The sequence below is a fragment of the Macrotis lagotis genome, chromosome 7 (assembly GCF_037893015.1).
Source record: "Macrotis lagotis isolate mMagLag1 chromosome 7, bilby.v1.9.chrom.fasta, whole genome shotgun sequence".
Taxonomy (NCBI): domain Eukaryota; kingdom Metazoa; phylum Chordata; class Mammalia; order Peramelemorphia; family Peramelidae; genus Macrotis; species Macrotis lagotis.
Window position 1 is genome coordinate 167,842,229 of NC_133664.1, and position 16,583 is coordinate 167,858,811.

At 36.0% G+C, this 16,583-nt stretch overlaps 1 protein-coding gene and 1 long non-coding RNA gene across 7 annotated transcripts in view; one reads left to right on the forward strand and one right to left on the reverse strand.

Moving 5' to 3' along the window:
- Window positions 1-15,731, reverse strand: part of SEMA3D (semaphorin 3D) — a 221,408-nt gene extending 205,677 nt beyond the window's left edge. For 2 of the 6 annotated variants that reach the window (XM_074194053.1, XM_074194055.1), the window contains exons 1-3: window positions 15,516-15,731; window positions 12,055-12,151; window positions 1,604-1,658 (exon numbers count right to left, since the gene is read on the reverse strand). The gene's annotated coding sequence lies outside the window, so the exon portion shown is untranslated. Of the gene's footprint in view, window positions 1-1,603; window positions 1,659-12,054; window positions 12,152-15,300; window positions 15,368-15,515 lie in introns of those variants that run through there. The other 4 variants (XM_074194052.1, XM_074194056.1, XM_074194054.1 and 1 more) reach the window with 4 other exon arrangements.
- Window positions 1-16,583, forward strand: part of LOC141493138 (uncharacterized) — a 140,672-nt gene that overhangs the window by 70,188 nt on the left and 53,901 nt on the right. Inside the window, exon 3 of the long non-coding RNA XR_012470124.1 lies at window positions 10,418-10,547. This is a non-coding gene — a long non-coding RNA (uncharacterized LOC141493138). The remainder of the gene's footprint in view (window positions 1-10,417; window positions 10,548-16,583) is intronic.

Consider the following 16,583-nt stretch of genomic DNA (forward strand, 5'->3'; position numbering starts at 1 on the left):
AGAACCTAAGAATTCACCTTAGTTGAACCTTCTCATTTTACACAAGAGGAAACTGAAGCTTGCCATATTCTATCAAACTTTTCCTATAACAAAGTGAGGGGTCATGATTTGACCTATAATGAATGTAAATTTTGTTATTAAAATGAATTATTTTACAGTAGAGGAATATTTGATTTTAAGTAAATATGATAAATAATGAAGAAACTCTAAGTCTTGTAGGTTTTTTTATATTATTCTAGTTTCTTTTGAGGAGAATTAATAAAAACAAAAATGATATGGTTCAAGTGGGGTCTATTTAAAGTACTATGTAATAAGACTATTCCAGTAGACAAAATCCCAAAATAAAACTATCCTGAAACAATGGATTGAGAATAGATGGGCAAAGTTAATAGACAGACAACTCCTAGTGTCTTTGATTAATTCTGTAGATTGTTTAGAGTGTAACCATGGAAAATTAGAAAAGAAGGTGGTCCAGTTATGTAATAGCATGAAGGAATAGCAATGAATGACTATTGTTAAAAGATTCAAGTAATGGTCCCCAGCAAAATGAGTAGATATATCCCTGAGGATTTAGCAGAGGGTATATGTACTAGATTCATAATGGATGAAAAGACATTAAAGACCTGCAATCTTCATAAGATCACAGATCCAAAGAAGTACCAAAATTGCCACTCTTCTTATTTTTGTTCCTTGTACTATTTAATTTTTGTGGGAGAATATTTGTGGGAATATTTCTCCAAACATCAACATAGCATTCACAGCAGGTGAGGGTAAAGAAAAGGATGGTGAAATTCAACACTGACTTAATGTCTTCCTTGTTTAAAGAAATAGTCAGGAATTATACATATTTGAAGAGAAAAAATGCTATAGACATATGTCTCAGTTGTTGGCAAGTAGAAGGGGAAATCAAGTCCAAATTCAGTCAGTTTTAATAAACCTGGAATGAGAGAGCTCATAATGTGAAATTAAATTTTCACTATATATATTAATTCTGGAAATATGAACAAAAGAACAATTTCCTGGACTATATAAAGAAAATATGTGATACAGCAAAAAAAGAAGTCTCAGCAATGATGTTAGAAAAGGAGAGAGGGGTGAAATCAGTAAATACCTTATTCTAAAATCTTCTGAGATTATATTGAATGCATATGTGTAATTGTATTACTCATTTTTTGCAAACATTCCCTCAATGACTACTCCTTGACAGACCTCATAGTAGCAAATCAAAATAAAATCTATTAGGGGTGGCTAGTTGGCATAGTGGATAGAGCACCTGCCCTGGAGTCAGGAGTACCTGAGTTCAAATTTGACCTCAGCCACTCAATAATTACCTAGCTGTGTGGCCTTGGGCAATCCACTTAACCCCATTGCCTTGCAAATAAACAAACAAAAAATAAATAAATAAATACAATCCATTATGGTAGTTTTCATTGGGGTTAAAACATCAAATGAAGCCCAAACTAATTTTTCTCTCTTCTAGTCATGTAAGAAAGTTTTTAAAGTGATTATAATGCTTTTGAGATAAGATCTAAACATCAGTATTCAATAATGTAGTTCATAATAGCAGTTCTTTGTGGCTTTATATCTCATCTCTGACACTTACTAGTTGGTGGACAATGAGCAAGTCACTTCTCCTTTCTGATCCTCAGTTTCTTCAACTGAAAAAAAAAGTAGAATAATACCTTTAGAGCCTACCTGACATGAGAAGACACATAAGATAATACTTGTTCAGTGCTTTGAAAACTCCAAGTTTTAGTTAAAGTTTGGCTGCTATAATCATAGGGAAAATATTGAACCAAACAGGGACCTTACCATTTTATTACCTACCATCTATGGAACATTTCCGGATGACTCTTTTACAATGACAAATTAAATTGTGACAAAGGAAATTGATTTAACAGTTCACAGTAACCAGTAATGGAAATTTATTAGTGAACACTACAAAGACAGACCAACCCTTAAACATAAATAACAGAAAATATTGTTTTACCTTAATTTTATATATGAAAATATACTTTTCAGGAGGGATTATTAGGATTAAAGTTATCCAAGTACATGTAAATGAGGTATCACAGCATATCTATTACTTCTCAAAGGGAGAGCAAAGTGAAACTCAGGTGTTAGAGATCAAAGATTAATCATAATTGAAGAAAAAAGTATTTTAACAATGAAAATTAACATAAAATTCCTATTTGTGCATTATAGGAGTTTAATTCAATAAACACATCTTACTGTGCTAAGCACTTTATTTAATGTGCTAAAACTAAAGGAGATTGAAAGTTTAGATAAGATATAATCCTTTCAAAAAGCAAATCAATGTAATGTAATGTAAACTAATATCAAATGTAATGAAATGTAAACCAATATGAAAAATACTGGAGAAAAAAAGCAAAATAACAAAATTCACAGTCATTATGGGGCAAATCATGAACCCTCACTTTGTTATAGGAAAAATTTGATAGAATATGGCAAACTTCAGTTTCTTCTTCTGTAAAATGAGGTCTAAAGAGAGAGGAGGCAATCAAGTAAACAGGCATTATTTCATTGTTCACTATGTGCCAAGCATTGTCCTAGATGTTAAGGGTACAAAGACAAAAATTGAACAGTACTTGCCTTCAATATTCTCTTTTGATTGATGCAATTAGAGAAGCTTTCAAGGGAGAGGTAGCTTTGCAACTAGAAACAGGTGTTGCCAAATAGTAAGCTGGTCCTATAGCCAGGAAAACCTGTTTACTTATGACAATAGATAATATGTGACCCTGGGCAAGTCACTTAATATTTATCTGCTTCAATTTCTTCAACTGTAAAACAAGGATCATAAGAATACCTAACTCCCAGAATTGTTGGGAGTTTCAAATGAACTAGGCTTTAAAAGACAGGGATTGGGAGTGGGATATGTCTATTGGGTCAGGCAAGGAACATAGCCAAGTTTAACATAGATATCTCAAATCACCATATGTTCTATATCTTTTTGTGTAGGTTCTAAGTTATCTAAGACAGGATGTCTCTCAATTTGTTTTGGATTTTGCCCCTTTTCTGGAATTCCAAGAAAGAATCTACATCTAAAACAATGATGAGTACACATAGTATATTAGACATCTTAATGTTTAGCATTATTCAGACTTCTTTCCTTATTTCAAGAGATTCAGTGAAGCATCATTCTTCCTACTCCCCAGAAAGGACCTTTAGTCATATATTCTGGTATAGGGTTTCATAGCTTCTCCCAAAGAAGCCCTTAAAATGCAATTTATATTTATGACTCAGACTCTTAGAAGAAGAAGAAGAAGAAGAAGGGGGCAATAACTAGTCTTTTTATCAGCTGCCATACTACTGGACTAATTTTATACAAACTTTATACAAAATTCATATTATTCTAGGGTTAGTAAAACAGATGTGGAGCTATAAGTACCACGGATTCCATCTAGTCCAACATTTTCATTTTATGGATAAAGAAATGAAGGCTACAAAAGGTCAAGTCACTTTCTCAAGTAGTAGAGCTGATTCTAAAAGAGACAGGGTTCTTTCTTCTACATCTCACTGCCCCATTAAATTACTGGGATACATCTTCTCAACATTCTTCACCTCTTCTAAATACAAAGAGTGAATTAGATTTTTATTTCATAGAATGCAATAGATGTTGTACATATTAAAGGAAAAGCAAAAATATGAAATCAGACAAAGAATAATTAAATTTGTAGAGGGAAAAAAATCTGTCATCTGGATATTTTGACAAGAATACAGGAGGCAGAATCACTTCTTAGGATTGATAGCATCTGCTACCATAGCTTTTGCTATTTTTCAGTAATTGATAATGTCACAGAGAGTCCTGGGGAAAAAAAAGCTGAATTGTTCTTTCAAAAAGTAAGAGATGATATAAGGGATAAGACTGATACTTTTCCCTTTTTATTCTTATGGATTCATCATATAAATGATATAAACATAAATTTGGGGATATGATTTTGGGAACAAGAGATCTCAGATTTAATTGATATTGGGAACTTCTGGGGAGGAAACCCCCTCCCCCCATCAATTTAGATTGCAAGATCCTCTGCAATGTATAATCATGCAGAGTTGTCTGGATTACTGGAAAATTAAATGACTTATCCTGGGTCAAACAGATAGTGTGTGACAGGGGGAAATCTTATTTTTTTTTAGATCTTTGCAAGGCAAATGGGGTTAAGTGGCTTGCCCATGGCCACACAGCTAGGTAATTATTAAGTGTCTGAGACTGGATTTGAACCCAGGTACTCCTGACTCCAAGGCCGGTGCTTTATCCACTACGCCACCTAGCTGCCCCATGGGAAAAATCTTATTAAACCAAATCTTCAACACACTGAAATCCATCTTTTTATCTCCTATACCATTTTGTCCCTCTTCAATATGCATGTAATATTTTCATATTTTAAAGAATCATAATTGGGGCAAAGAATTATTAATTTATTTCATCATAAGAAAAGCTATTATAAGACTTATTTTTTACTGATTAATTTTTAAAATTGGCTCACAGGTTACTAGATAATTTCATGGTTCCTAGTGATAATTATCAATTCTACACTACCAATTCTAAAGAATCTGAACAGCATATGATCTGCTCCCACACACACAACCCCCCCTAAAAAGGAAAGAAGATTGGGCAATATAAAAAAAAAACTATAGCATATTTCCAACAATGATTTGCATACTCAATAAGTGGCATAAAAACTCAACAAAGATATAAATCATTAGCAATAAACGTGAACAGTCAATTACCATGGTAAGAGATACAATGACAAAAGAATATTAAAAGATTTCCAAGGAAGATTAATACCCCCATCAATCCTCTACAGAGGAATTTTCTAATGAAAATTGTATGAGAAAAATAAGTATGGGTGGACTGAGATATTTACCAGAAGAAAAAGCATCTACAGTTCTGGCATCAGATTCAATGAAGTATTTGTTATAACTGCCTAGATGATATTAAGCTTCAAGAGAAATAGGGACAAAGATGAATGAAGAATGCTTTTATTTGGAAAGCATTATCCCAGCTGACTCATTCATCACACTCATGCTAAGTACTTATTAGCTGAACTAAGCTTAAATGATGTGCTAAGGGAGGTATAAAGATAAATAACAGTCTCTCTTCACTAGAGGACCTTAGACTATAGTAGGGATATTGAAACATATCTATAGATAAAAATATTGCAAACTAAAATACAAATCCAAGAAAAGAGTTATAAAGTGTAATGAGATCACTAGGTTTCACTTTTTATATTTTTATTTGTTCATTATATTCAATTTTCTTATATAATTTTATCTCTTTGAAAAGGCCTTTTGGTGCCAAAGACTACCTATAGTTACATTATATTCCCAAAGCAGCTATTCCAACCATATGTGGTTGACAGAAGCTGAGGTGACAAACACATTACCCAACAACTCCCAAGTGAGGCTTGAACCAGATGATAATGTTATTGGGAAATATTCAACAACAACAAAAAAACCAATAACACAAAAATAATGTTTAATGTTAGCATGTGGTTTTCGTAGTCAATATGCAAACTGCATAGAGATGTTTAGATAGATAGATAGATAGATAGATAGATAGATAGATAGATAGATAGATAGATAGATAGATAGATAGATAGATAGTTTAGTGGCCCATTTCTATTTGAACTTGAAACAATTACTCTAAAGTGCTCAGCAACTAGAGGATTTGGTTAAAAACAAAATTCCAAAATCCTAGGAAACCTATATGCTATTTTCTTCTGATCTGTTATTTAAAATAATGAATAGTTCTCCATGTTGAAAATAAAGTTTGACAGATTAGTAAACTTGTGATGCTAGACAAAACTAACCAGCAAATATTTTGCATAGACAGTCATTTCTTTCCCTTTTGTTTTCCCTAAAACAATGAAATGTACAACTTAAAAAGAAAGTGCAGATGAATGAACCTTATGTATTCAACTTTTCCCAACGATATATTCAAAATCCCAACTCAGTTACTTGATACTTAGATGATCCAAGTCACGTCATTTAACAACCTCTTAGGCTCTGTTTTCTCATTTGAAAAATGAGAGAATTGGACTCCAGGGTTCCCTTATAGTTCTAAATTGATAATCCTATGATCCTATGAAGAACACAAGGAAATCTTGAAAATCATAGGTAATCTTAGCTAAACATGAACTATCTAAGCAAGACAACCTGATTATTCAAAACTGCTTAATTTGGGACTTCTATTAATCTGAATAAATGATTTCAGCAGTAAAGATAGGGAACTTCCACTGAGTCTGACCGCCAATGAAGAATTGCACAAGTTTTACAATTTGAGACTAGAGAATTGTCTGGGGTGGTTGGAAGTTGAATGCCTTGTCCAGGGTCACACAATCTGCATATTTCAAGGGTCAAATTTGAACCCAGGTCTTCTGGACTCTCAGGATGACTTTTGTCCACTATAGAAAGCAGTTAGGGAAATGAGTGAGGTATTGAGCCCTGAGTCAGGAAGACCTGAGTTCATATTTGGCCTTGGACACTAAGTCACTTGAACCTTTGACTGTCTCTGTTTTTTTGACTACAACCTTAAAGGTATGAGGATAAACTGAGATGATATTTATATTTTAAAAAAACACAGTACAGTGCTGCACAGGTTTTAATAAATTTGTGTTCTCTTCCCTCCCCTATTCAGGGTTTACACATAACTTGAGCTGATTTGTTAAATATGGATTTCTAAACAAAATTGTACCAAATCAGCATTTCAGAAGCAATAATCAAGTTACTCAGTGATAAATTTGGTTTCAAAATATCTTAGAAACATCATTCATTAGTATTCTAGACCAGGTCAGTTTACTTTTTTTTGGGAAGGATATTCAGCAAGCAAAGAACACTTTTGCAGCTAGATATCCCTTTTTGCCTTCTCATATGTAGCTTATTGGTCATAAGACAGTATTCAGACTAAAGAAATAGTGACTCCCCTTATACTAATTTTGATTTGTTTGTCTTTTTTAGTTACATGACCAGGAAGTTATTTCAATAAGCCTTAGTTCTCTGAAACAATCAAGTCTCAAGTTCCATCTCCTTTTTAGTGAAAAATTAGCCCTATCTGAATAGGAGAGATGTAACAATATTTGGCGTGTATGTATTTGTGTGTGTAAATAAATGTGTGTGCATGTACATGTATATATATATATATATATATATATATATATATATATATATATAATGTGGTATTTGTAACTGCTATGTTTTTAAGTATGGCTAGTTAATTTAAAAGTTTAAGAGTTTGTTAAGGAGACAGGCTTTTAAATTTGATTCCCTCTCTGGAACAGGGAACCTCACTTTTTTTGTAGATACAGAAAACCTGCCAATTTTAGATAATATAGGACAAGATCAAAAGTCTAAAATATTTAATATGCATAGAAGACACCCACTATAAGACAATTCTTTGCAGTGTCATTTTCTCCTCAATTGCTTTTCCTAAGGCAGTACAGATACCTATCTTCTATCATCTTCCCTTCTAGTGATTTTCAAATTAACTTGTATTAAGATGCCATGTCATTATTCTTAAGTAGATTAAGCCAATTATTTTCAGTTAAAGATATTTATTTTCTTAATCTCTCTTTTTTTTCTGGTAACTGCTTTGTATTTAGAATTGGTAGATAGATTGATATTTGGGAAAAATAAGCTAAACTAAAAACTATTTAACAATCAACAAAAAAGATGTTTGGATAGCTATAGAAAGAAGATAATAATTAGAGATAGGCATGGAGAATACTTCTAGTTGGTTAAACAAAGCCAAACTTCTTCCTTCCCTAAGTTGCTCATCCTTTTGCCCATTATCAGAGTTTAGAGAGCTCCTTGCATCAGTTTTGTACTTGGGGGAATAAGGAAGTGATGTCAATAGCCTGAGTCTGTAGAGTTTTGAGTAAATCAAGTCTTAAACATAATCTCCAGAATTATTTAAGAAAAAATTAGCTAAACTTGCATGGTTGCAAGGAGAAGGATAATGCTTCTACTACCATATCATTAAAGTTCTCAAAGAATTGGTCAGTGCCCTTACTTTGCCCATTTTCAATTGGTTCCAATGGAAGCTACTGTAATTCTAATTCTGTAGCATCTTCTCATCTTTAACCTTTCTTCTAATTAGATACCTACCATCTCTCTAACCAAATGATAAACTGACATTACACAGGCCACTAATTTAAAAAGCCTATAGCAAGTCTTTTCTTGACCATTAAGCTATATTTCCTAACATTTTTAATGATGCTTGTTTTCAACAATCCAATATGTTTAGACTCTCTTGAAAGAAAACATTCATGAGGTATGGTCATGACACTTCTAAGCATCCTTCAAGCTATCAATTGTCCTCTTTCATTTTATTTCTTGGGACCAGATCATATTTTCCAAGTAGTTTTCACTAACCTCCCCTGAGCCTACCTTCACACTAAAGTCTACTGACTGGAGTTCACTTAACTCTCTGTTCCCTACTTTATAGGTTTATACACATGGATAGCATTACATGTCAGCTAGCTCACTAAGACTTGCTAAGGATTAATCAAACAATTTAAGATTTTGGGGGGTAAAGATTAGTAGTTAACAACTAAATTGCTGCTCTACAAAAGTGTTAAATTTTATTAACATGGAGATTAAATAGCTAAAAATGTCATTTGATCATGTAATATAGTAGAAAAAGCAATGGATTTAGAATTTGCAGGTCTTATTCAAATCCTAATTCTTTAATTTACTAGCTGCAAGTCATTGGTCACTTAACCTCTGGAAGCCTTAGTTTCTTCTATGTAAAATGAGAGGATTCTGCACAATGATTTTCATATTTTTTTTTCCATTTTAAATTCTATGATCCTGTGTGAGCCTTAAGAACTTCCTTAAAATTATTAATATCTTTCAAATTGATTTTTCTTCTCAAGGAGGGTGTAGGGGTAGGAGAGAGAGAAAATTTGAAACTCTAAATTTAAAAAAAGATATTTAAAAGGTCTTCATATATGCAATTGGGAAATATTTGGGGGGCAAAGATTAGTAGTTAAAAACTAAACTGCTGCTCTACAAAAGTTAAATTTTATTAACATGGAGATTAAATAACTAAAAATGTCATTTGATCATGTAATATAGAAGAAAAAGCAATAAATTTAGAGTTCACAGGCCTTATTCAAATCATTTTGTTAAAATGATTTTATAAAAATTTTGTTAAAAATTTTGTTAAAATAATTAAAATAAAATTTAAAATTATTAATATCTAAAGATTTCAAAAAATTCTTTTAACTAAATTTATTTAATGCTAACTGTAATTACACACCAGATGCAAATCATTGATTTCTAGAACATATTATTGTCATAACACTTTCATAGATCTAAAAGTACTACATTTAGAAGTCAATGATTATTATTTTGGAGGGTAGCTAGGTAGCTTAGAATTCATATCTAGCTTCAGATCCTAGGCAAGTCACTTCACCCTATTTGTCTCAGTTTCCTCCTCTGTAAAATGAGCCAAAAAATGAAATGGTAAACCACTCCAAAATCTTTGCCAGGAAAACCCCAAATGGATCAGATCCTACTGAAATTACTCAACAACAAAATGTGGGAAGCTAGACAGATCATCCATTTAAAAAAAATCAGTGAGTTACAACATGACAAACACTTAAACCAATAAAATATTTAAAGCCCTTATAAGGTTCAAAAAAACTATCCTAATAGATTAGAAAGAGAAAGCTCAGGTTTAACACCTCTGAAACAGATGCATAACAATAAAGAGGCACAAACATATTTATATTTGTGTGCAGCTACTGAGGGAAACTTTTTTTTCCCTTTATTATGGATATTTGCTAAAAGAAACTTGTTTTGCTTTCTTTTCTTTTCAGTGAGGTGAGGGGTAGAGTGGGAGGGGGAGAAAGTAGATTTTTGTTCATTTAAAACAGAGAGTTGGTTGTAGGAGGGTTTACTACAGATGTGAAATGTTGCAGGCACTTTCAGATGAGGTCATTGTATTATTAGTTTTACTGAATTGTTTTACTTTATTACAAGAAACCTTTCATGAAGTGGGAATAATATGTAAATATTTGTGATGTAAAAAAACATATCAATAAAACTTTTAAAAAGGAATAATTAGGACATACTAGTTAAATGGGCAATTATTTACATAGGTGCTATATTTCTTATAGTTTAAAGATATGTGCTCTTAAGTTGGTAAGAATTTAAAAAAAAACATCAAAAAAGCCAGGACCCCTGCTAGGAGAAGAAAGCAATACTTCCTAGACTTAGTATATCTCTCTGACTGTGGCTACAACATCATAATTAGAAAGAACAACAAGCAACAGTAGAATTAAGCTCTAGAAAAATAAGACTGTTCAGAGACCTTTTTAAAAATAAAAAGGCAGCAATTGTGTGTATCCTACTCTGTGATTTACTGAAGTAATTTGCCATTTCCTTTTTTCAGCTCATTGTACAGAAGAGGAAACTAAGACAGAGATAAGTGACTTGCCTAGGCTCACACAGCTAGTAAGTGTCTGAGACCAGATTTCAACTCAAGAAATCTTCCTGACTCCAGGCCCAATATTTGGGGAAAGGTAATAGTTATTATTGCTTTTGTTTTATAAATAAATTGTAAATACACTTATATATGGAGATGGTTACTGAGAAATTATATTATGAAAACTAAATAGCACAAAGGTATCACATTATGATTTTGTTTCACCATTTCCCCCTTCAACTCAATAAGCAATAGGAATAATAATAGTAATAATAATAATAATAAATAATAAATTGGGTATACTGAGAAAAAATACAGTCAAAGTATTGCTAGAGAATGTTGCATCACTGGAGAATGAAGAACTTTTTCTCACCTTGAGGCTGTGGAATTTATATTCAAGTTTATTTATATTCAAGTTTATAATAAAAACATTAGTAACTATTAGTGGCAATAGACAAAATAAGCAGGCACTAAACAACTCAGTACTAATGAGCAGATCAAGAAAATGGCTACTTAGTTTTCTACAGGAATAAGATAGAAACTTTTAAAAGTTTCTACTTCTATTTAATGAATATATAGTCTTTGCATATATAAAACCAAGTCCTATGGAACTTCTGGTTCTCACTTAGGACCAAACCCAACAACAATTTTCCTCATTTAAAGAAGGAAAAATAGAGTATGTGATGATAATTCCGCTATAGTAGGTGCCTTCAGGTCAAGTCCATAGCTTCTTCTATAAGCCTGTTAAATAAAGAGTTGATTTGTTCACCCCTAACTTTTCAACAAATGAAACCATATCTCCTCCCTTCAACAAGGATAAAATCAGTAATGATAAGAAAAACCAATGAACAAAAGAGTAAATTTCGTAGTTGTGTCAGATATAAGACAAATCTAATTGACTAGGATTTACATGGACAGGATATGAGGTCAACTGATTTTATGGGGGAAAAATTTTGGTTAAATACAGAAAGAATTCAAAGCAATCTTTGCCCTAATTTCTGAGCATAGTATTCATATGAACTTTCTTAGTAATTAATGTAGATTGTTAATATTAAAAATAAAAATCACCAGATTTAGGCATTTTTACAAGCCTTTCTTCTTCCATATGGGTACAGATAGAAAAATAAAAGGGGTCATATTCTTTGTTGCTCTGTCATAATAAATTACATTACTCAGATGAGGAGGCAAGTGGTTATTTACTAGGGTGTATTAATAGAGTTGAATCACAGAGTCACTACTTTGAGTATGGAGGTCAAGAAAGTACTAGTTTAGAAGAGAGTTCCATTAATCCCATTTTTTCTTCAAAATACATATAGCTATTGATTTGCAATATAATTAATTAAAATATATCTTCAAAAATTACATTCATCTAAATTTGCTAAGACTTTGGAAGGGACCATAATATTTATTTAATCCAACCCCTTCATGTGACAGATGAAAATACTGAATTTTAGAGATAGGAAATAAATGGATTATACAGGAGACTGGAGAGAATTCAGGCCCCTGACCTGATTTTATTCCTATTCCTCTTCAGGGGTAGCTAGGTTGGCCTTGAAGTCAGGATGATAGAAATTCAAATCTGGCTTCAGGCCCTGGATACTTACTAGTTGTTTGACCTTCGGCAAGTCATTTTAACTCAGTCTGCCTCACATCCATCTCCAGTCGTCCTGATTCATATCTGGCCCCTGGACCTAGATGGCTCTGGAGGAGAAAATGAGGCTGGTGACATAGCATAGCACCCCCTCACTCAAATCCATTTGCTAGCCATAGCATCACCTCCCTGATATCATGGTTGTCTCTAATAATGGACAATAATCATCATCATTCCCCTTCACTATATATATTAGTTCTTTAACATATAATAAAATGTATAGATTATGAGTACAAGGCCTTAATAGCATCATTTACTTACCCAAACATGCCTGTAGTTTTCATTTGACTACATTTCTCCCTGCCACCCCCAAATGATTAATTTCATTCTCCACTCCCACAGCCCCAAAAGAGAAAAAAAAGAGAAAGTACAGCAGGGAGTTATAGTAGCAAATTATCTATCTGTCCTCAAAAGGCCAGATTTTTAGATTTGAGCTCATAACCCACAGGGCATAGAGCAAGACCCAAAGTGCCCAATGGAAACATATCTGCTAGGCATAAGTGATGGCCACACCTCCCAAAATAAAGCATTAGTAATTTAGTAATAATTAGCAGATTATATATTAAGACTAAATTAGGATTGATTACCAAATCATGCATTAGCATTTCCTATATTAGCATACATTTCATATATTAACAAATTCCTATTGAAATATTAGTTGTGGAAATAAGTACCTTTTCCTTCTATGGTTCATTTTTACTCATCTACTCATACACTCCCCAACATAGTGAGAGATAAATGATAATAAAAATTTACATTTGTATTTATGAAATGATCAAGATTTGAAAAACATATTAAATACTTTTAGGGCTCATAACAACCCTCAGAGGTAGGTAGAAGCTGCAGTTGCTGGTGCCAGGATTAATATTTTCTTCTTGGAGTCAATAAGACCTGAGTTTAAGTTTTGTCCCACTAGCTTTCTTCTCTGGAAATCTAACTTAATCTCTCAGCCTCAGTTTCTTCACCTGTAAAATAAAGATAATAACTCTACCTCACGAGAACAAAGGAGCTACATAAATGCTAGCTATTAATCTATTTTATAGACTGATGAAACAAAGTTTCCGAAAGTGTTTTTTTTTTCTTTTTTGGAAGCAATCAGGGGTTAGTGACTAATCTAGATCATGCTTTTTGTTAGTTTTGTTTGTTTGTTTTTTTGTCCTTCATTTTTCCAAGAAGATGAGAACATCAGGGATGTGATACCATGACAAGCACATGAATTGAGTTTAAGTGATGGTGTGCTGTGCTAAGTCACCAGTCTCACTTTCTCCTCCAGAACCATCTGGGTCCAGTGACCGGATAAGAATCAGAACCACTGGAGATGATCCTGTATGCAAGGCAATCAGGTTTAAGAGACTTGCCTAAGGTTACACAGCTAGTCAGTGTCAAGTGTCTGAGACTAGATTGGAACTCCCATCTTTCTGATTCCAAGGCCAGGGCTCTATTCATTGCCCTACCTCATTGCTTTTCCAGATCACCCAGCTACTAAGTGTCTGAGGCCAAATTTGAACTCAAGTCCTCCTAACTTCATGATTGGTGCTCTATTCACTACCACTAGAGAGGTTTTCACCTGGCAAAAGTATTAGAACTTCAGAATTTAAATTCAGTTTTCCTTGACTCCAAAACCCCTAAATCTACATCAGGCTTCCTCTAATTCTCTCCTACCTTTTTCTAATTCTGATCTCTCCCTACTGATGTAGTTCCCTGAAGTGAATCCCTAAAATGGGAAAAGGCTAGACTCCTATATTTTAAATCGGGAAGCCTTTCGTTCCTGACACATACACCCTTGTAATTGTCATAACCCTTTTAGTTGCTATGGATACATATCAACAAGTGGGACTCTCTTCAAGGAATAAGTGGCTCTCTTCCCTCTTCCCTCTTCCCAGCCGGCAGGAATATTTTCTAGGTGTCCTCTATTTTTTTTTTTTAGTGGAATAGGAAGCCGGCTTGCTCGAGTATAAGTATAACATTGTCAAGGTTGGGAAACTGGGGCCTGGAGAGAGAATTCAGTAGTCTTGGTTTTGAAATTTGGAAACTCCTTGCTTTCTTGAAAGAAGCCTGCTAGCGCTCGCTCGCTCTCTCTCTCTCTCAACTTTTCTTTTTTTTCTGATCAGGAGAGACAAACACAAATCAACTTTCACATTTGCCCTCCGGGGGATCCCCAAGAAACATCCTCGTGTGGGATTAAGGCCCTGAAATGTCAAACATCTACCTACCCGGCTGGTAAAAACCTCTAGGTAGTTGGCAGCTGAGGAGAAAAGGTCTTTATGGCTTCAGACACATTCTCCTTGGCTCCGTTCTATCAAGACCATTTCTAGGGAAACATGTTGGCTAATGACAGAAAAGGAAAAAAAAAATAACAACCCACCACAAAACAATCACTTCGGGTAAAGGAATACACGACAACCCATATCATTAAGGAAGGAAAGTAAGCCAGGGTAGATAAAGTGCATGAGCGCAGACCAAGTGAGTGAATCTATGTGTCAACTTGTGGAGTGTTGGGGAGGAAGCGGCTTGCAGACTGCCCGAGGACTAAATTTATGGTTCAGCCTCAGCATGAAACGCATCTGTGTGCCTGCCACATGTAAGTCATGCTAAAGACTGCTGGCGAGCGGAGAAAGGAAGAGATGAGAGAGGGAGGGAGAGATTGACTCTCCGAATCTCCAGGGAATTTCGCCATTATTTCCATTCCTCTGGCAGCAGGCATGTGGCAGATGTCTAACTCTTCTTTTCTACTGTCAGTCTAAGACTAGGAGACATTCATTAGCAATCTGACTGTTGCGATTCACCTTAAAGATCCAGACTTTAGCAACCCTCGCTTCCACTCTATCCACCCCCCCTCCCCCAACACGCAATGAGCAATTACCCTCATCCACATAAACAATCTCTAGGCTGACAACTTTCGGAAAAGAAAGATAGAAATCTCCTGGGGACCAAAAGTCTCTTGTCGCTTATCTTCCATCTCTCTACTAAGTCTTTATTGGTCTTGAAAACCTGCCGCTCATACGTTAATCAGAGAACAGGTATAATGTTTGGGAGGACAGTGGAGTTCTTGTTCGGATGAAAACTAGGTGGCTAGGAACTTTTCTCAAAGCCCAGTCTCCAGGATCAATGAGCTCCATCTCCGCAGACCTCCCCAGGCCCGCCTGTCCCCTCGCTCGGGCACCCGCTCGCCCCCTCCGGGCCCAGGTCCCTCACCCACCGGTCAGCGGAGCTTGTGCCGGGTCGCGACAGTGTCCGCACCCTCATCGCCTCCAGGCTCGGCGCTGTGCGGGAGTGGGCTGTGCGCCCTGGCTCCGGCTCTGCCAGCGCCTCCCTGCCGTGCCCTGCCCTCCCCCTTAACAAGTCTAGGAGCTCAAGTTGCTAAGAAGCGTGCACCAGCCCACCTGCGGGTGACCCGAGATGCGCTTTCTTTACCTGCCTTTGAACGTCCTCTCTTCCCTCCTCTCTCTCTCTCTCCTCTTTCTTTTTTCTTGTTTCTTCTCTTGCCGTATGTGTCGAGAGCGATGGGGAATACACTGCGACTAGGGAGCGGAGAGGCTGAAGTTGGAAGCCGGTGGGGTGGCCCGGCTGCACCTCGGGGGCCGCAGCTCGGGCTGAGCCCCGGCAGCTGCTGAGGGAGCGGCGGCGGCGGCGGCCCTGGTGGCTGCGGAGGGCGGCCGGCCGCGGCTGCCGCTGCTGCAGAGGCCGGATCAGAAAGCAGAGGGCGCTGCCGCCCCCTCCAACGCCCGGCCCGGACTAGCCCGGAGCCCGACAAGCCGCCGGAGCCTGTGCAGGGGCTGGTGGTGAGGAGAGGCACGCTCCGGACCCGAGGGCGGCTTTTAAGTTTGTGGTGTGGCCGCAGCAGCTGCCCTGGGAGACAGGCTCATTCTTTTGGATGAAGGCGGGGGGTGGGTTGGGGAGGGGGCTGTTTCAACTGCTGGGGATTACCTTTCTCTCCTCCTTATCTCCTCCCCCAAATCCTACACATAAGTCCCTGAACAGCCATGGACTCATTCTCTACTCGTCATCCCTGCCTGTGCGTAAACTTGTCAGTACCTTGGATTTAGGGACTTCTGAAAAGTTCTGCTTAAACATTTGCAGGGGGAATCCTGCCTCGGACCTGTCCTCGGAGAGTTTGAACCTTTCTAGCCCAGGGAACATATGTTAATTCTCTTTGGAGCATAAACATTAAACTTGCAATGTTTAGGTTGTGCCTGTTGGGAAGGGGGAGGTGGATAATAACCTGTACCATCTGAAGCTTTGATCCCCAGTTCTGTCTTCTGAGACAAGCCAAATTCATGTGGCGAGCTGAAAGCGTCCAGGTGAGCTCCGCTCACTTCTAGATTTTTAAGGGATTGTGGAAAAGACAAGATCGAGTAAAAGGAAACAGATTTGAGAATTTGAGCTAAAGGGTGAAGGAAGAAAAGAGGAAGTATGCAACAACAATCCTCTCCACCACTACCACCATTAATCAGGTTTTTCCCTATACCCTCAAATGACCAA